This window comes from Dermacentor albipictus, chromosome 8 (genome assembly GCF_038994185.2).
Source record: "Dermacentor albipictus isolate Rhodes 1998 colony chromosome 8, USDA_Dalb.pri_finalv2, whole genome shotgun sequence".
Classification (NCBI taxonomy): Eukaryota; Metazoa; Arthropoda; class Arachnida; order Ixodida; family Ixodidae; genus Dermacentor; species Dermacentor albipictus.
The window spans coordinates 126,065,453-126,085,839 of record NC_091828.1 but is presented as its reverse complement, the minus strand read 5'-3'; the positions used below and the strand labels follow the sequence as shown (position 1 = coordinate 126,085,839).

At 47.9% G+C, this 20,387-nt stretch overlaps 1 long non-coding RNA gene across 1 annotated transcript in view; it reads left to right on the top strand.

The window, feature by feature from the left end:
- LOC139049163 (uncharacterized) overlaps window positions 1-17,978 on the top strand; it is a 45,099-nt gene extending 27,121 nt beyond the window's left edge. The window contains exons 2-3 of the long non-coding RNA XR_011508142.1: window positions 16,556-16,837; window positions 17,911-17,978. This is a non-coding gene — a long non-coding RNA (uncharacterized lncRNA). The remainder of the gene's footprint in view (window positions 1-16,555; window positions 16,838-17,910) is intronic.
- The last annotated feature ends 2,409 nt before the right edge of the window (window positions 17,979-20,387 follow it).

Below are 20,387 nucleotides of genomic sequence, written 5' to 3'. Positions count from 1 at the left end.
TTTGAGCGTTTCAATGGGGTTGTGTACCCACCTATGTAAAGCTTCCCTTACCTGCTCAACCTGATTTAACGTAACGAAACCTGCGTCAAGCTACCCTAACGCATCGTAACTTTATCCTGGTCGTTTCCGATGTGGATTGCCTAAAAATGCACAGCATTTTATTTGATTCCTGGCACCCTGTCGAGGTCGAGCGCAGTGTTCGAATACGCAAGACCAGCGGCAAATAACTATCCGGCAACTGACAAGAAACTCTTGCGCGCGAAAGGTTTTGTAAATATGGCTACAGGTCTACGTTACAGCTGGTCGCGTGGAAATCAATCGCGCGGTTGACAGCGACCGGCGCTTGCAGCTTTTGAGGTCAATGGGAACGGAAGATTGAGTGAGCATCGATTGTAGCGGTGTGCCACTCGAAACGCTGGTAGGGGAAACTGTCGACACTTCACCCCTTGTCACCGGCATCCGCTCGAATTTCCCTGAGCTCGGCGAGGTGTTAAACGCGGCCACATCTTTAAATAAGCGGGTTCTTGTTGTGTTCGCGTGCTATGCTGGAAAAGGACAAGAAAAAAAAAGTCGTATTTGCCCTCTAGGCGTTGATAGTCTAAGTTAGATAAGTGTGAAGACGTAAGCACACAGGCAGGTTGCAATATATACAAGCTTCGGACTACTTACGTACACGTGCACAACGCAGACCTGCCCCATCATCAAGTTCCCTACAGTTCTTTCTTCTATTTATTTTTTAAATTTTATTTAGAAATATCTCGCAGGCCTACGAAGAAGCATGGGGTGAGGTTGGCATATGGTACAATTTATAACAAAATACAATCGGTTAAATGATATCGACGCATATATACAAAGATTCAAAATTTGGCACCAGATGAAGAAATTTGCATATAACAGAAACAAGGGATTAAAAAAAAGATAAGGAAAAGAACAGATAAGTATAAAAACAGCAAGAAGTTGCATAGCACAACAGTAATAACAGCAAAAAGCATTGCATAGAAACATCAGTAACGTTGCGTTGGGACGTTATGCATTGCGTAATATTAGAAAGGAAAAGGTACGCGCAGTGTGGAGAAGAATGTTTGGCCAAATTACTGCAAAAGGCATCATGATTTCTGAACAAAGCAATGCTGTCCGGGAAGGCTGTTCCAGAGACGGATACAGTGTGAAATAATTTACACCCTTAAATGTGTAAAAGGGTGCTAATGTGTCTATAACTCACCTTTACGGTGTCCGTTATATAAATAACACCTTAAGGGTGCGAGTTCCAGACACATTTCACCCATCTTCACTTTTAAGGGTGTAAATTATTTTACAGCGTAGCGCGAGGCAGTGGTACGTGAAAAGTTAAATGCTTTCGTCACGTGATATACACGGGCATAGCTGAAATTTTATTATGAAATCCGCGCGATGTTAAGGTGTAGTGCTTAAAGCATGGTAGGGATGATCTGTCAGAGTGAATGAATTATGAATTCATGAAATAATGAGAACAATGCAATATCTCGGCGAGTACTCAACGACTACAACGATAGTTCGGCTTTGATCTGCGCTGTGCTACCCGCCGTGGTTGCTTATTGGCTATGGTGTTGGGCCGCTAAGCACGAGGTCGCGCGATCGAATCCCGGCCACGGCGGCCGCGTTTAGATGGGGGCGATATGCGAAAACACCCGTGTATTTAGGTTTAGGTGCGCGTTAAAGAACCCCCGGTAGTTTAAATATGCGAAGTCCCCCGTTATAGCACGCCTCATAAACAGAAAGTCGTTTTGGCACGTAAAAACCTATAATTTGATTTGATCTGCATTATGCTAAACTGGGCACTGTAATTACGAGTAGTGAAACGACTTGCCCTATTCTGGATTATTTCCAACGCTCCTGTTAGGTATATCTGACGTGGTGACCTAATGGGAGACGCGTACTCAACCTCTTTCTAACCTCTCTGTTATCGGCATACTGAATGTATGCCACATTGCAAGAGGCAGAGGTGCATTGGTTATATACGGGCGCGATAACATTATTCAAAATCCTTTTTTGTTTTCTTGCTAATACTTGTAACTGATGGGATCCACATTCCAAAGCAACTCGCAATCTACGAGACGCACCGTACAGTAGAGTGAGGCTTATTCATTTCGACCGCCTATTTAACATGCGCCTAAGTTTAAGGGGTGTCTTTCGACTCCGCCCTCGTCGAAATGCGGCGCGAGATGGACCCCGAAATCTTGGCCTAGACAGCCAGACCCTCGCGGTCGCCGAGCGCTTCGGATAGCCGCGGAAACATTCATGAGCTCTTGCAAAGTGCGTACGCGAAGATTCAGGGCGACGGCCGCAAAAGCATTGCACGGCCGCCACGTTTTCGGGTGGCCCTTGTGCGCGGTGCTGCCTCTATCGGCCTGATCCGGAAATTAAAACGAGCCGCCTACGCCCAGACAAAAAAAAAATTGGGAGGAACAACGTGCTCAGAAATCGTGTCGACGGGATCGGGGAGTCCTCCGCACGGCACTGCAGTGTCAGATCACTCGGGCGACTCCATTACTCCGGGCGCTGCGACTCATAACTTCTGCTCGAAGTGGCCCACGCGTTTCTTTGATATTGAAAGAGCACCGAGCACTCTGGCACAGGACCTGCAGGCGAGATGGCGGTCATCGCTTTTTTTTTTTCCCCTCGGATATGTTCTGGTATCATACTCGCGGAAGGCTTGCCGGTATCCACGCCGACCAAAACAAAAGCCTATCGACAGTGCTTCGCGGGGCAACAAACTCTCAAACTTCAGCGGAATGCATATTAAGTGGCCGCTCGGTTGTATAAGGAAGAAGGGATTCACGGAGGTCGCCGGTGCGTTGACTCGAACGGCTTCTCCGATGCCGACGCGTATAGTCGGAAAGTTACACACACACAAATGGCATACGCAGAAAGCTGCGGATTGGATTACACGCGATGGTGTAAGAAGAAAACAAAAAATGGGTGGTTTCTTTTTGAGGCTCCGTTTCCTCTCCGATTCTTATCGGCCATTCGAGGGCGCCGCATTCGCGATCCTGTTGGCATGCATGCGGCTGGGCTGCGTGTAATGCGACAGCGCGTCACCTCGCCTCCTCGCTTATCCGTTAGTTTTTTATGCGAAGCATATTACGAGAGCTCAACCCAGCTCCTCAGGCGCGGCGGTGTCGCCTTCAATACCACGTGACACCGTGACGTCACGACAGGAGAAACGGGGCTCCAGCTCGAGGCGTCGCGGCAATATATAAGCAGCTGCGCTTGTTTCTAGGTGGCTTTGGCTCAACTCTTGCTAGATGGGCTGGGTGGGAATCGAACCAGGGTCTCCGGTGTGTGAGACGGAGACGCTACCACTGAGCCACGAGTACGATGCTTCAAAGCGGTACAAAAGCGCCTCTAGTGAATGCGGTGTTGCCTTAGAAACGAGCTGTTCTTATAAGGCTCAGGCATGTGTCGCTTGCTCAGGCGCACATTTCGTTGCCGCGGCGAACGCTGCGTTGCTCGACGCTCACCGCGTCCAATGCGGGGCGCGTAGTCGCTGCGCCGTAGCCCACTGTCTTACACCCCTTGGCGGGTCGATGGGAACACTGTCGCGTTCCGCTCTTGAAGGCGAAGCAGAGTAACGTATGAGTTGCTTCTTCGTCTAGCCGAACCAAATATAGCCAAGCAACAGCAGTTCACCAGGCTAAACAGTGGTTCAACAACTAAAATAAAGGCTAGTATGCTTCGCATCCTGGGCTTAACCTTAGCTAAGCCACAGCCATTTTTTCGTCTACGAGTGGAACTGGCCTGCTGCCTGGTCACTGCAAACACGCGCACGCAGGAGTAGGTTATGAAGATTCTTTATTTCGTTTCCCAGAATACACTGTAAACTGAGGAAGGATGCCTCGTTAAATCCGTACAGTGTTTGTGAAAATTCGCTGTATAGCTGGTCTCCAACAATCAAAAGCCCTCATGCGCAGCTCTTTTAGGAATTTAGAAAACCGACTCGTTTTTTTCCCCAACCACAGGGGACTCGTAGATCTATATGACTAACGTTATGTGACTAGTCATACAACCGCTAACACAAATATTTCTCAGAAGCTGTGTGAATTCTAGGAACTGGTTAGGGATTGCTTAGCACTCTAGCTGAGTATAGTGGCTGACCTGCTCCAGTGAACCAGCCAATCAGTACACCTATCGTGATGTTGACCAAATGCTGAACAGCCACTAACCATTTCGTGCGTGTCATTCTCATCCTCATCTTCTCCTTCATGCCTGTTAAGAACCACTGCGATACAAAGGCATTTCCAAACGCTCTCCAACAGGCCCTGCTCTGCGAGAATGGCGCCAAGCCCGTATTTCCTAACACTCTACTTTACTGGGCCTTCGTGTTGGCCTTAAATAAGGTTTTTTTCCTCCTCCTCCTCCTCCTAACGCCGCCGTTCCTTCTGATCGTTTGCTGCATTCGAGTCCCGACAGTGTTTCCTTTCCGAAGGCGCCCATTCTGTTGATCTAATAGATTGCCAGTTTTACGTCGAACGCGTGCTGCGGTGTCCAGGACCAAGTCATTGCGACACACAGCGTGTAATGCAATGCGTAGCCCAAATCTGCTCGCTCAGCTACAGCCACGCGATCAACTCGCGTCTATTCTACGCTCTTATCGCTCTATCCTCTCGAGTAATGCTCACTGTTGCTCCTTCAAGCGCTGGTCTTCCGTTGCCTCTCGAGCTTCCAAGTCTCTGCACCGAGAGTTAGTTTTCGCCGAACGTATATGTCGCATGCCGCTCTCTTTTCAGGCATTCGTGTGCTGATTAGCACAAAGAGCTAACGCAGATTTGGTAACAGAAGTAGCGCTCTCCAGAATCAGCAGACTGACTTTTGCTCTAACCTTTCTTATGCTGCATCGTTCTGTCGAGAAGGTGCGCGCACGCGAACTTTTATAGTGAGATAAGCATTGCGATGTTTGTGGAGTGCAGTGCCGCTGTGTAAAGTCAAGAGGGGGGAATTAAGCCGACACGCTCGGTTGACCCGTTCCCTCCACGCGGTCCCTTCTCGCGTCGAAGAGGCGTCCGGAAAATACCGCGGAAGAATCGCTTGCGGCGTTGTCTCGTTCGAGCAGGAAGCCCCTCGAGGCCCGACGTGGAAGTATATAAGAATGCCGGGCACTCTCTCAGCTTCATTTACCTATCGTCCTCCGGCCCATGTATACCATTTCGGGGGGAGAGGTTGAAGGAGAAGGAAGCAAGGATATAGAGATTTGTCTGCTATGCTTACCGCTCGTTATGCTGTCGCTAGAGTGAGAAAAGCTATGAAACGAGCTCCGTTATCTCGTTTTATGCGACAGGTTGCCTGATTCGTGTGGTGTCCAATGTCAAGGAGCCGACGTTCTACTGCAGTCACAAAAAGTACCTGTCAGCCGTAGGGGTATTTTAGCGGAATGGGATCAAATTTGTTTGCTTTTATCTTTTTTCGATGTTTACAGGCCGGTAAGGGGAGCAGGATAGAGGTCGGTGTCGAAGACGGCGCAGATTCCGCAAACCAACCAGCAGTGATATGAGTGAAAAAAATATTCGTCTCTTTTAGGATAGAGGAAAAAACCATGTGGTAGGAGCTTTACACATTCTTGAAAATAGTTCTTCCAGAGAAGAAGAAGAAGAAGAAGAAGAAGTGATTCTATTGCTGAGTGCTTGTTCTCCGTCACCAGTAATTTGTGGTAATTCTCACTTTCTTCCGGGCATCACTGTTCCCTGCCCGACGGGAATGGAAGTGGAGCCACCCGCACTCCCACCTGATGTAGCGGCGCCCGCGTCGGCAGCCTCAAGGAAGCGGAACAGCCTCTCGAGCGACAGCGAGGCTACCCTGATAGACTCGACCGAGAGCGACGACAGCTCCGACGACGACTACGTGACTGTCCTGAGCCAGAAAGCAAAGCGGCGGATGCTTAGGGCCTCTGTGGACACATCTACTATGAGGACTCCGCAGAGTTCGCCGAAGTACACCATCCTTTTCTTACCTGTGCTACCCTCCGACAACATGAGGTTCCTCAACAGGCAAGTTGCATCGGTTGAACTCGAGAGACTGTTGCCGAACAGCATTGAGGACGTACGAGTCAACCCTCGGAAGAATATTGTCGCGGTAGACGTCGCCCAAGCGTCGGCGTTAGATTCTCTGCGAGCCGTCACTGTTCTCGGTGGCATGAACGTCCGTACCATCATCCCGATGGGAAAAGAGACTACTACAGGCGTCATATATGACATTGATGCGGCCATCTCAGGCGAGGATTTACCCCTTTTGATAAAGCCTGCCAATCATGGGATCCAGATACTACAGGTGGCCCGTCTCGGAACTTCCAGATGCGTAAAAATTGTCTTTAAAGGTGACTGCTTTCCATCGCATGTGAAGGTAGGTCATTTTCGACATGCTGTCCGGCCCTTTGTTCCGAAGCCGCTTCAGTGTAGAAACTGTCAGAAATTCGGTCACGTGAGCGCCGTATGTGGAAAGTCTGCTGTATGTTCCCGCTGTGCAGCGCAACACTCTGCAGGCAACTGCCAGGCAAAAACTTTTAAGTGTCCGAACTGTCAAGGGCCCCACGATGCCTCATCAAAGGAATGTCCTAGAGTTAAGCGAGAACTCTCCATCTTGAAGAAAATGGTGAGGGACCGGTCGACTCATCGTGAAGCAGCTGCTGACGTCAGGCGACGTCGTTCTCGTCGCAGACGCTCATCAAGGAATTCTGCTCTCCGCACAAAGAATACGCGTGCCGCACAGCCTCTTGCTGTTGAATCTGCTCCAACCTTAGTGCAGAATGTTTCCAAACCGTGTATAGATAACGGAGCATCTCAAAAGAATGCCGTGGATGAGGAATGGCCACCACTGCCAAGGATAAGCCCTGTGGAAAAACCCCAACAAGGAAAGGCACCACAATGCTCCACCCCTCACCCAGATGAGCTGACAGAGCATGACCGCCGAATTGTTACAATGCTCAAGTCTTTGATACATGCGATTCGCACGCTTGTGGGCAACTCGAATACGCCAACAGCTCGAAGCGCAGTGCAAGTGTTGGATGCCCTGAGCCCAGTGCTTGCAAATCTTGCATAAGCACAATGGCTCTTCCACTGCCTTCATTCCGTGATGAAGTGCGTAGCGCGACGATTTTCCAGTGGAATGCCAGAGGACTTAAATCACGGATTTCATGTTTCCGTCAATACGTTTTCACGCACCAATTTCCTGTAGTGGTAATATGTGAACCGAACGTGTCCAAAGCGCTAAGACTCTCTGGATACGAAGCCTTTATGGCGTCGACGTGCGGGCAATCCAGCAAAGTAATTGTTTACATCCGTACAGAACTGACTTACATTCCCCACTCCGTGCAGCCTCATGATGGAAACCAATACGTGTGTCTCCGCATTACAAAGAATAAAGTGGCCTTCACCCTTATCGGCGCCTACATATCCCCATATAGTCGGTTCGACGGCGACCGATTGCGAGACATCCTGACGGCGACTACTGGACCCTGGATTAACACGGGAGACTTTAATGCTCATCACTTGGCTTGGGGAAGCTTCAGAATAGATTCGAGGGGCCGGAAACTTGTGGAATTTGCTTCCGACCATGAACTTAGCATTATGAACGATGGCAGCCCGACGTACTTGCGTGGTTCGAACTACAGCAGTTGCTTAGACTTGACCTTGGTGTCACGGCAACTTGATCAAAATGTTCGATGGTTCTCTGACATCGAGACTCATGGTCATGACCATATTCCCACCTACTTAAGTATCACTGGATTCGGAAGCTTCTCCTCTTGTACTTCCCGACAAGTATATATAAGGTGGTCAACGTATAAGACAAAGGTGGAAGAGGCATGCAAAGAAGGATTTACCGGCACCATTGAGAATCTTATTACAAGTGTACTGGAATCGTCTAAGTACACATTTACATCCGCTAAAAAACGTACGGATTTTGACATGGAGCTTGAGCGACTTCGAACCATTCGCAGAAGAGCCGAGAGGCGATACAGGCGCACGAAGTCAATTCATGACCTTAGAGTCGCTCGACGTATACAGAAGAAAATCCAACGTCGTATGGACAGGCTGGAGGAACAACGGTGGAAGACGTTCTGCGAATCACTTGACCCCCGCAAGCCACTGTCTATCATATGGAGGACGGTGCGCGGCCTTGGCTCGTCTCCACAGCAACGACACCCATTCTCATCCCTAGCCCTCTATCAAGGCCGCTCACAGGTCGATATAGCCGAAGACTTCTGTGTGAAGACTGCGGGCAGTGTGGTCACCATCAGTGGCGAAATTCTGGGTGAGGTTCCTACGACACGCTTCCCAGAATTGAATGTGTCCTTCTCACTTGAGGAATTGGACGCTGCTCTGGCCTCATGCAGGCGCTCATCGTCGCCAGGACCAGACGGCATCACCTACGCTGCTTTATGCCACCTAGGTGAAGATGGCCGAAGCAGACTTCTGGAATGTTATAACCAGTCATGGACTGATGGCGTCGTTCCTGAGCGGTGGAAGTCCAGCCGCTTGATACCACTCCTGAAGCCTGGAAAGTCGCCACTTGACCTAGCATCCTACCGACCCATTGCGCTGTCCAGCTGTGTTGGGAAGGTCATGGAAAGAATGATTCTCACCCGCCTAGAATGGTATCTTGAGCGCCACAACGTATACCCCGATGCCATGGCTGGTTTTAGAAGAGGCCGTTCCTCTATTGACAACGTCATCGATCTAGTCACGTCTGTACAACAAGAAAAACACCACAAGCATATACCGGTTGCACTATTCCTCGACGTGAAAAGCGCCTACGACAATGTAACGCATGAAGCCATCCTTGATGCCCTGGAAAATAATAGAATTGGTGGACGCATGTTTCGGTGGATTCGGAGCTATCTATTCAAAAGATCCTTCTTTGTGCACAGTGCAGATGGCCGAACTACTGACCATTACACTTATCGTGGCGTCCCTCAGGGTGGGGTTCTTAGCCCCACTTTGTTCAACCTTGCAATCCTTGGCCTTGCCGACGTTCTACCGCATACAGTAAACCTCTCAATATATGCTGACGACGTATGCATATGGGCCTCGGCAGTTACACGTCTCCAGGTGCGTGCACGGCTCCAAAAAGCAGTGACTCTAACATCATCGTACCTGCGTGCGCAAGGCCTAAGCATTTCGACCGAGAAGTGCGCCTTAGTCGCCTTTACCCACAAGCCCATGACCTGGTACCCCATTTCTATTAACCACCAACCAATTTCGTACGCAAAAACTCACCGATTCCTAGGCGTTATTATAGACAGAGACCTTTCATGGAGCCTCCACATCTCATACTTGAAGAAGAGGCTTACTTCTATCTCCCATATACTAAGGTTTCTTGCCGGTAAAACGTGGGGCACATCCGTGACATCTATGCTTCAACTATACAGGACGCTCTTCCTAGGATACTTGCGATACAGCACACCAGTGCTGTCCAATGCTAACAAAACTAGCATCCATGTCCTACAGAGCATTCAAGGCCAAGCCCTTCGAACATGTCTGGGGCTACCTCGAAATGCTTCAACCGTGGCAACAATTGCCATCGCGAGAGACAACCTAATAAGGACCTATATAGATATCGACACACTCCGGGCGCATGTTCGCCATATATCCAGAGTCCCTGACCACCATCTCGCTCACTTGCCTGAGAAAAGACCCAAGGCAGCGTTCTCCAGATCGATTGCGGCTAACCGGCACTATTTGTCTTTGAGGCACTCACCCGCAACAAGAACGCCATCCCCTATGTGGTGCTTGAAGAAGCCTCCTGTGTACCTTGCTGTTCCAGGAATAGTGAAGAAAGCTAGCCTGACCACCGCGGCTCTCAAGCAGATCACATTGGAACTTCTGCATTTTTCATATGCTAACCGAATTCATGTTTACACGGATGGTTCCGTGTCGGAAAATTCTACGGGCGCCGTTGTTCTACCATCTCAATCGGTCGTCATCAAGTTCAAAACTTCTCACGTAACGACATCTACAGGTTCTGAACTGGCCGCTCTTCACGCTGCTGTCGAATACATTGAAAAAGAACCGCCCAACAAATGGGCAATATTTTGTGACTCGAAAGCAGCCCTCCAGAGCTTGCGAAGCTTACGACGTGGCAATTATGAACAGCTGGTGTCACAAATCAACGAAACCTGCCATTGCGCATCTGAACGAGGACATGACATCATATTTCAGTGGCTGCCGGGACACTGTGGCATCGTTGGTAATCACCTCGCCGATGACGCTGCCCGACGTGCCCAGGCTGGCTCACCGACAGTCCTTATACCTTTTTCCAGAGTCGACGCTGCAAGAGAGCTTCGCAGTCTTGCTCGTGCAATCACGTTAGGTTGCTGGCATACACCACAGAACTCTAAGTGTCGTTTACACAGTCTCGACCCATCACTAAAACTTACATTACCAGCGAACCTTCCACGACGTGACGCAACACTGCTGTGTCGGCTGTGGGTAGGAGTAGCATTCACCAACTCCTACAGCTACCGCATTGGAATGGCGGATTCACCAATGTGCGCTAAGTGCAAGTGTGAAGAGACCATCAGTCACCTTCTGTGCCACTGTTCTCGCTTCGATATTCAACGTGAGACTCTCCAGTGTGCATTAAATAGACTGGATGACAGGCCATTCACGGAAGCGAAGATCTTGGGAGCCTGGCCTCACAGCTCATTGGCCCAGAAAGCAGTTAGAGCGCTTTTTCGCTACCTGAAGGCAACGGACTTGAGTGCCCGACTGTAGACAACCTACACTTAAGTTCTCTCTCTTTCTCTTTCACTCCCCATTCCCCTCCCCACGCGTAGGGTAGCAAACTGGACTCAGTCTGGTTAACCTCCCTGCCTTTCCGTCTTCCCTTCTCTCTCTCTCTCTTTTGAAAATAGTTGTTTCACATTATGTGGTTTCATGCACAGGGCGCATGTTTATGTCGGAAAAGCAGTTGATGACAAAGCTGATGGTGAAATGGCTCAGAGGTAACGGCGTTACTGTCGTGGTCACGGAATTGAATCCCGAATGCAGGCACCACGTTCGGGTGGCGCGGGGGCATGCTGCTGAACACGAGGTCGCGGGGTCGACGCAAGGTGGCCGGTGAACACATTCCGAAGTCGCCGGAATGTGAAAAAAACTGGCCTACAATCCACGCTGTGAAGGTGGTTGGCCAGCCAAGCTGCGGTATCGCCTGATCCGGTAGACCAAGATGGCGTATCCTTGAACGATTGAGCAATGCACTACATATGAAATGGCGGACAGAAAGACATTGCAGTTCCCTTCGTTGCTCATCGTGTTCGCGTTGCTCATCAGGCGTCCTAACTGTGCGTGGCTTGCTTTGGGCAGGAATCGATGCGGTCATGCTTAGCCAGAGCACGACGCCGTTGTGCATATCGACGTGGCTGTTCCCGTCGCCGCTAATCGTGTTCAAGCTGCTCTTCGGGAGTCCTAGCTATCGTGCCTTTTCCATAGCGCTATCACATCACACATGAAATCAGTTGGTAGGCGGCTTCTTCTTTTGCATATGACAGTGTAATGACGTCGCTCCCTGCTTCGTATGCCACAGTTGCCGGGTTATGCAACCGTAATCTTAACCGGGAAACGCGTGCGGCGAACGCTGCGTGATTTGCATTGCTCGCGCGCGCCTACCACCATCACATGGTTCTGACACTCGTTTTGCGCTTTTATTTATTGAAAGGAATACTGGGGTGTGCTTTGCGTGGATAATTCCAATGGAGATAGGCACTTTTCACTTCAATTCGTGTAATCGTGTTCTGTCGACGGAGACGAAGAAGTCCCGGGATCCGAGTCATATACAGCTTTGCTGTAAAAACGTTCTTGTGCCGAGCACTGAGAGAGAGAGAGAGAGAGAGAGAGAAGGCAAAAGCAGACGCACGTCCGATTTGCTACTCTGCACTGGTGAAGGGGCATGGAGATGAAGAGAGAGGAGCACTTAGTGCAATTTCAAGAAGCCAGGTGGCCAATATTTATCCAGAGTACTCCACAACAGCTTCTCTCAAAGCCCGAGTGTTACCTTGGGAGCTTAGAATGAATGAATGAATGAATCAATCAATCAATCAATCAATCAATCAATCAATCAATCATAAATTCCTAGTTCTTACACGTCGTTGTGTCAAGAGTTTGCTATCAAGGAATGATATTTCGTCTTAATAATCATCACCTTCCTCATCTATAGCAGAAGTTATGTCTCCTCCAATATCTCGTCAGCTATCTAGGACTTACAGGAAGTAGTTTCTCAAACCGCTCACCTCTTTGGCGTCAGTGCCATGATTAATGGTATGATTGCATAAAATTTTATTCCCTGCTGATTCGTATCGGTTTCCGAAACTCCCCGCGAATTCCTTCGGGGCGAATCCGTTGACCGCGGCGAACGACAAACGCGTCACCTTGTGGCTGTCTTCCGTCGCGCGCAGTATTCGGCGCTCCTTCTCAAATCGTGCTCCGTCTTCCTCACTTACTTTCACGCCCCTCCGGGAGGTCGCTCACGCCGCGCAATGATACGGACGGTCCCGTCCCTTGCCTCCTACGTATGACCGGACCGGTGAGCCAGGCTGTCGCCGCACGTAGACTCGTCGTGAGGTTGCCTCGTTTTGATTGCAACCAGTCTTGGGTTTCTTTAACCCTTCCCTTTTCCTTCGAACAGAAGTAATCTGAAGACTGCTGAAGTATAGGAGAGGCCGATGCCGGGCGGGACCGTTATTTCTCGCCTTAATTCTGGAGAGGAGGAAGAAATCGTTTGAACCTTTTATTGCTTTCGTATTCTCATTCTCGACGCCATTTGTTTCCTCTTTTTTCTTTCTTTCTTTTTTTCTTTTTGTTCTCTATGCTTTCGTTTTTTCAACCCTTCCCTCTCCTCACAGTGGACGTTTATCGAACACTTCTTCGGTCTAGGAAAAGCCAGATGTTTTGACAAACCGTTAGTTTCAGGTTGTGCTCGCTTATGACTCGGACATAAAAGGGGAACGCTCGAGGGTCCTTATTGCCTTAAGTATTCTGGTTCCTTCTGCCATAAGGTGCAGCAGCGAGGTCACAGAAGGAAGGTTCACGACCGAGCAGGCTGACAAGCTTCCGGACCTTTCGGCAGTAGTTAAAGCGCCACGCACGCACACACCCACAACCACAACAGCCACTACAAACACCGCCAACCAAACCCAACGGCGTTTCGCTGCGTAACGCGCATGCGCGCACGCGAGCGCGTACCCCGAGAGAAAGATATGTGCGCTAGTAAAAAGCAACGGCGTCAAGGGCATAATGGCGGAGTTCACGGCCAAAGCTGCGGCCACTACGACCGACCGACAGACGAGCGACGCCTGCAGGGAGCGGGTTCTCCCTTGCCGCGTGTAAGCGGCTTCCATTTGCATGTAACACGGTGTCGGGGCCCTCTCATGGGTTCCTCGTGAAGTGTGCTGTAAATTTGGTGGCGGGTCCGCGTGCGCGTACTGCCACCGTCCTCGCGGTGGCCAGGACCGCGACGACGGCGACGAACGCTTCCGCATTTCGGCCGGATTCCGGGCACGTCGCGCGCTTGGACTGTGGCGCCGCGGGAGGGCTCGGCGGAGACGTTTACCGTTGATGAGGTCTTCACTAGCCTTCAGCTCGATCTTCGGATGCACTCTGGCTACTGTCCGCCACTGCTTCCGGCTATGCACAGCGTTGTAGGCGCTCGGGAAGCTCGAGTGCTAAAGCGGCCCAGTGATTGTTGTTGAGCACTGCCGGGGAGATCTGCCCTAAAGTGCCTAGAGCTCAATCCAGACGGGGTCCGTCTGTACCACCGTCGTCTGCTAGAGGCACATATTAGCGTTAATGGCTGCTTGGGAGGGTGATGGTTATTATAAACGTTTTTACATATGGTGCTCTCCCAAAGTTGCGCGGTCGCTTGCCGGAATGCGCGCACTGTTCACGCTCGTATAAAGTAAGCCGTAAGAAAGGCTATTCCTGTTGTTTTGAGGATACGGAAGATTCTAGCCTTGCAAAAATGTTGCCGGAAGTTGTTTGAGCCGCGTATTGTGCTTTTGTTGGTCAGCAAGGACAGTTGTCATTGCGACCGTCATAAATAGTTGTGCGACCACGCGTCCTCCGGTTAGGATTCTGTTACTGTAATACTCACAAAGAAGGCAGTGCAAGAAGGCATGAAAGAAAAATGGAAGCTGCTGTGGGGACTGTGTGCCAGCTTGTAACCGCACTCGAGGAGAGCTTCCTGTTACGACCTTTAATTATGCTGCCCTTGGAAAGGAGGAATCCATGTATACACGTAGCGTCTGCCTTTGATTTTGTCGCAGACGGAGGTAAGTGTCTTATGAACCTGTTGCGGTTCTCTTCATGACAGAAAGAGAACCGCAACTTGTTGGATGACGGTTTGCAAGGGGCGCTCATGAAAATGTTAAGACACTGGCGTTCGCGTAGAATGAATATATTGAATGAAACGGGGACAAACACAAAGAATCACAGGACGTGTGCCATCCGTTCTCGAGTGTTTAATTCCTTGCTCTAAGCTTACAACACGCATCTACATACGCGCATGTGTATGTTTATGCATTTCAGTCTAGCAGCAGCGTGGCCTCGCTCATAGATGTCCTTTCTTCATGACTGTCATTTCATTTCGAGATGACGAAGATGCGGCTTTTGATGGTTAAGGAAGAGAGATGAATGTTGTCACGCAAAAGCTAATTGGGAACAGCACTGCCCTTTACTGGCTGGAATGTCAATTGTTTTTTTTATATTGGTGTTGTTTATTTTTTATAGTTGTCGTGAATTCAACTCGGCGCACCGCAGTGAAGTGAGATTCCTGTTGGAGGGAGAATTCGTGCAACCGGTGATGACCGGCGATGCTGTTGCTAGATTTCGATTATGAATCGTACCTTCTATACATGACTACGACCGAGAATAGCTCGGCAGAAGTAAATGAATGCAATTGGAAGAGAAATACACAAAGATGACAAAAATTAGAAATGTAATTATTGAGTAGAAATAACGATTCCAATTGAATACGACGATGCGACGGCTCGCATGCGAAAGAAATTGTAGAAATATCGGTCGGTGGCATGAGAATAAGCAGCTGCTATTATAGCGCCCACCCTTCTCTACTTTATCCTTTGAGTCCGCTAATAATTTGCGCTTATCTACCATAATTATAATGCGAGACCAACCACAGCCCAACAGTCAGCCCACCTGGAGAATGACTGAATAGTACACCCACTGAAATGTACAGCAAATAATGTATATTAAAAAGAAAGCAATTCTTTATGAATATTTGTAATCATAAATAATGGAAATGGGAAGTAAGAGGTGATGGGAAATGCAAAAAAGAAAAGAGAATAACTCAATACTAATTCATTTGCGGCTTAAGAAATAAAATTCAGCAACAGAGAGGACTCTGTTCCTAACCCAAAAGAGCAGAGGATGGAGGACAGCCTCGGGTAACAGTGGAGAAAAAGAGCGGTAGGAAGAGTGAAGATAATGGTAGATATTTATGATGCCATTACATATGCGTTCGAGTCCGAAGGGCCCGTTCACAACATGTAAGTCTGTGGTAATAAAATTAATTCGGAGCCTCGCAGTGACAGTTCACTATTTGAAATCAAAGGTTCATTCATTCATTCATTCATTCATTCATTCATTCATTCATTCATTCATTCATTCATTCATTCATTCATTCATTCATTCATTCATTCATTCATTCATTCATTCATGAGCCTCTCTGCTATTGTATCCAATCACACTTGTTCCCTCACAGGCCTGTTGCCAATCGGCGAAGCCTCAAGAAAGTACGACCCCCTTCAGGCACTCTGTGCACAATAGGGGCAGTGCCTCAAAGGCAAAATCACTCATGCAGAGAATGGTTTTTTAAATTTAAAGCACTTCTGATTGGACTTGTTTTGGAACTTTGAATGACCCATGCAAGATGTTTTAGTCAATGTAGTCGCAAGGTAGGCGTCTGGGTGTCAGCGATCGGTATAGAAGTATGTCATCATTTATCGGGTTAACTTCTTTCATTCTTTTTCAGAATGTTTTACATCGAGCACGTATTTCAAGTGGCTGGATGGCTAGCACACTTCCTGCTTCGGAAGTATGCTAGACACGACATATTGGGTGTTCGTGTCGAGAGTTACCGCATATGTTAAGCCCACGTACTTTAAACATTACAAAACACGCTGAACAACTGAACATTGTTATTCTGTTCTTCGGCAGTACAAATTTTGGGATTATGAAGATTCAAAAGAACATATGCGTCGAAACTAAACCTTAAATGGAGCGAATTAATTGGCGCCTGAAGGAAATAACTGTAGCACTTTAACCCACCAGTCTTGTCAGTGTTGCGACAACATCCGCGCAGTCTTTTCATTTTCTTCGGCATCCTAGGAAAGAACTGCGGCCTGCAAGTTGGTGTCGCTGATTGCGTGCAGCTCCCCTAGGCAGATGTCGCACGGGATACTTGTCGAACGCCGATACTCCAGCGAAACGAAGCGCGTTACTGCGCTTCGCTCGGAAGGTGAGACAGCCGCTGGCGCCAACACTGTTGTTCTTTGTGTTTTTTTTCTTTCCTTTAGTATTATTATTTGTTGTCTCGGAGGCGCCGGATTCAAAGGACAGCCGCAAGAATTTCCACTCTTCCGAAGTGCGACGCTCCCGTGCGGGACGGAGACGTGACGTCATGATTGGAGTGACAACCGTGCCTGGAGCGGTCGGGCGACACTTTGGGAGAAGGTGACCGCGACCGACCTCACCGCCGGAAAAACGTGATGGGAGGCCCACCTCGGGCTTCGACGGGAGTAACGGACCTGCGAACTTCCCACCGACAACCGAACAATCCTGAGGAAGAGTTGCGTTAGGTAAGCCCGCTGGAAGGTGCTTTTCGTGTATGGTCACGGTTCATTTCGCGGCCAAGCTGCCAGTGGTCTCTATTTTATAAGTCTAACAAAATGCAATCCTGCCCTAGAAGCTTGAGGCTGCTTATTGTATTACTTCTTGTGCCTGACGCATGTACCTGAAGAAAATTGGGCCCTCTTTAATGGGTGCTGGAGATGTTTGCCTGACCATACCCCTAAGCGTGTTAGTCCTGGCGACATCGGCAATGTGTGAAGTGGGCCGTTCATACGTAGTGCACATGTACGCAACATACACGAGTAACAAGCACAGGCATACACAACGACAGGCATTTGTAGCACTTTATTTATGCCAGTATTGGCGTTAATGGACACACTATAAACGCCTTCACTGCGCACAGGTAGCTCAAGTGCAACCAGTTAATCATTACAAAAACAAAAATTAATATGTGCTCTTGACACACGCCGGACTTACTGGTCGGTCCTGTACTGTTCGTCCTATGTTTGCACTTTGTTAGCTGGTCGTTTTTGTGCACCATGGCCATATATACATATATAGTAGTCACTGGATTTTTTAATGGGCTAAACGTATTTAGAAAGATGACAACCACAACTTCGCGGTTATCTTTAGTTTATTTACCCAACAGTTTCGGTCGATAAACCGATCTATTTGAAGGGATACCTTTAAAAAGTCGGTTTTCCGAGCCCCGAAACTGTTGGGTAAATAAACCAAAGATAACCGCGAAGTTGTGCTTCTCATTGATATATACAGATGTAGTATATACTCATTTGGGTCACTGGGTATATAACTGTGAGTACTGGCAAACAGTTTTATAACTACGTGAACAAACGACCAGAGAGAGTACACACAAAGGCAAGCGCAGTCTTTGAGCCTGTCCTTGTGTGCTCTCTCTATGGTCGTTTGTTCGCGCAGTTACAAAACTGTTTGCTAATATGCACTAACTCGCCCAACAACAAGTTATCCTAAGCGACATTGGGTATGTGTAGCTCTTCAATTGACCTTTTTAACGCCCAAGTGGGTCACCGGGAATGTGACACTGAGTACTTCGTATTTACAGGGTACTCTGCAAACCAAGGACACGTGGACTGGCTTTCTCCGGTCGCTGATACCGACATGAAATATCACACTCGTTCGATACAGTGATTACCTTCCTTGTCATCCTTTTTCCGTGAAGACACTCGCTTTTAAAGCAAGTGACTACTCCACAGCTGATAGCGCTCCACGATGCTTCGGTTAATTCACAGATCGAGATATACAGCTTGTACAATTATTCCCTTTAGAGCCTTATTCAAAATCTTACTGAAAAAAAAAGAAAAGGAATTGAGAGATAAGTACTCAGCAGATAAGAATTGCGCAGATTAGACAATTGATAGAATTATTAAACAACCGTCGGTACTCTCTATAATTAGGTAAAGATTGCCGTTCCTTTTCTTTGGGGACGCGGGGCCACTTTGACGTAAGATTGCTGCAGTTGGGCAGTGAGTTGTTCAGAAATCCACGAAAGCTCAAACTTTTCAAACAGCGTTAAAATGTTCCGAGACACGTGGACTAAGAATTACGGCATGCAACTTCCTTTTTTTTTTTTTGTAGACATGCTGCCCGCACGCGACATTGAACTGAAGTAATGGACTGGTCATCTGCAAGTTAACATTGATGTTCACACAAGACAAAGGGTTCCCACGAAGAAATAGATGAACTCCAGTAGCTTGAACAAGGGAATAATCACACGTGTGGATCCGATGTTTCGACAAGGGTCAACTGGTTTTCGTCAGGGTGATGACAAGTCCGCCTAGTGATCAAGACAAGTTCACCCTTGTCGAAACATTGCCTCCAGGCATAGGATATTCTTGTTTGGACAGTTTTGGTCACATTGAGGTTGACACTCGAACAGCTGCCAGGAGAAAGTAAAGACAAAGAAAGAACGAATGAAAGAATGAATGAGTGAATAGAAATGAATGAGTGAATAGAAATGAATGAACGACAGAACGACAGAACAAATTAGAAAGGAAGAAATGATACAAAACTAAAGATCCTAAAAAATTTGTTCGGGCCTGCAACTCCGATTACTTTAAGCTAACGCAACAAAGAAACCGTCGAACCAATTTGAATTCAATTTGTAACATCTAAAAGAAAGAGTTCTTTTGAAGCAGATATTTATTTACTCCCCAGTTGCCAAAGTTGTTCAAGATCGCCAAGTTTAATAAATTCTTAAGCATCATGTTCACATCGTCGCAATTCTGCGTTAACTATAGTTGCCACAACGTTCTTCTTTCTTCTTTTTTCTTTCTTTTTGGCATCTGGGTACATGTCGAGAAGTTCTTTCTGCTGGGACTTCAGCTCCGCTCTCCGTCGGATAACTTCTAGCCTTTCGCGTGTTGAAGCTACACCAGTATGAACGTTTGGCACGGGAATCGTCTTGTGTGCGTGTTGCATGTGCGCTGTGGTGTACTACGTGCTATTTTAACTTTCTGTCAAGTATCCTTTGGCATGCTCTAAGTTTCTGCATATTAATCTTCTGTCTTGTTTGAATACTCTTTTCTATTACATGTATTGTTTGACTGAGCGATAAGGGGTACTCGGCGTCCTTCATAATGCCAACCACTACAACGCTCACATTTATTAAAAAGAATGATACCACAGTTTCGCAAACTGAATGTATTGGTACGCCTAAAGCGAACAAAATTGGCACGTCAATTGTGACGTTTACGCCTATGTGTTAATTTGTCTGCCTGACAGTTGCAAAAAAAAATGGTGTTCACAAAATTGAGGCATCTGACATCGTTATGTGTAACGTAATTAACATTTGTGTCAGCTATAAATCGCCGAACTGTTGCACTTTACATCATTTTTATTTCAGTTGTTGTAGCACCTTTACAATGTTACTTACTTCATGCTTCAATTTTCTTGAACTTTATTTATTTCGCCATATTTTCCCACAAATACGAGGTCCTAATATCATGCTCCTGTAGGTCACTATTTACCATTATCTATTTGAAACCCGACAAATTTAATTCACTTCAGATCAGCAGTTGCCAAATTACAGCCGTACTCTGTTACACGCGTATTCTAATAATAGGGGGTCCGAGGCGCCGTGAAAGATGAGAATGAAGTGATGGGTTGGGACGGAAAGGACCCATCAAGAACAGCGATACCATAAGTATTATAGGTCACACGTTAGCGAACGTGAATATCAAGATGTGTCGACAACCTCGGACTCAAGAATAAATTCACAACCATCCCGACACGAAGACGCGCATGTTTCAAGATCAGGACAGAGCTATTATAATAATTACACGGAGCAAACGCTTAAGCCCACGTACGACTTCTCCTCACACTTGCAAACGTCCACGGATGTTTTTCACGATGGCCGAATCTGTTGCATCTCATTTTTCGACGAAATCCGGGGACGCGGTGCGCTTATCAGGAGGACAGAGGGCGCTGTTGTTGGGGGGGGGGGGGGATGGCTGGTGCGGGCTCTTCTGCATGATTATACTTAGCGCAACGCTTAGACGGATGCAGGAGATTGTGTGAAGA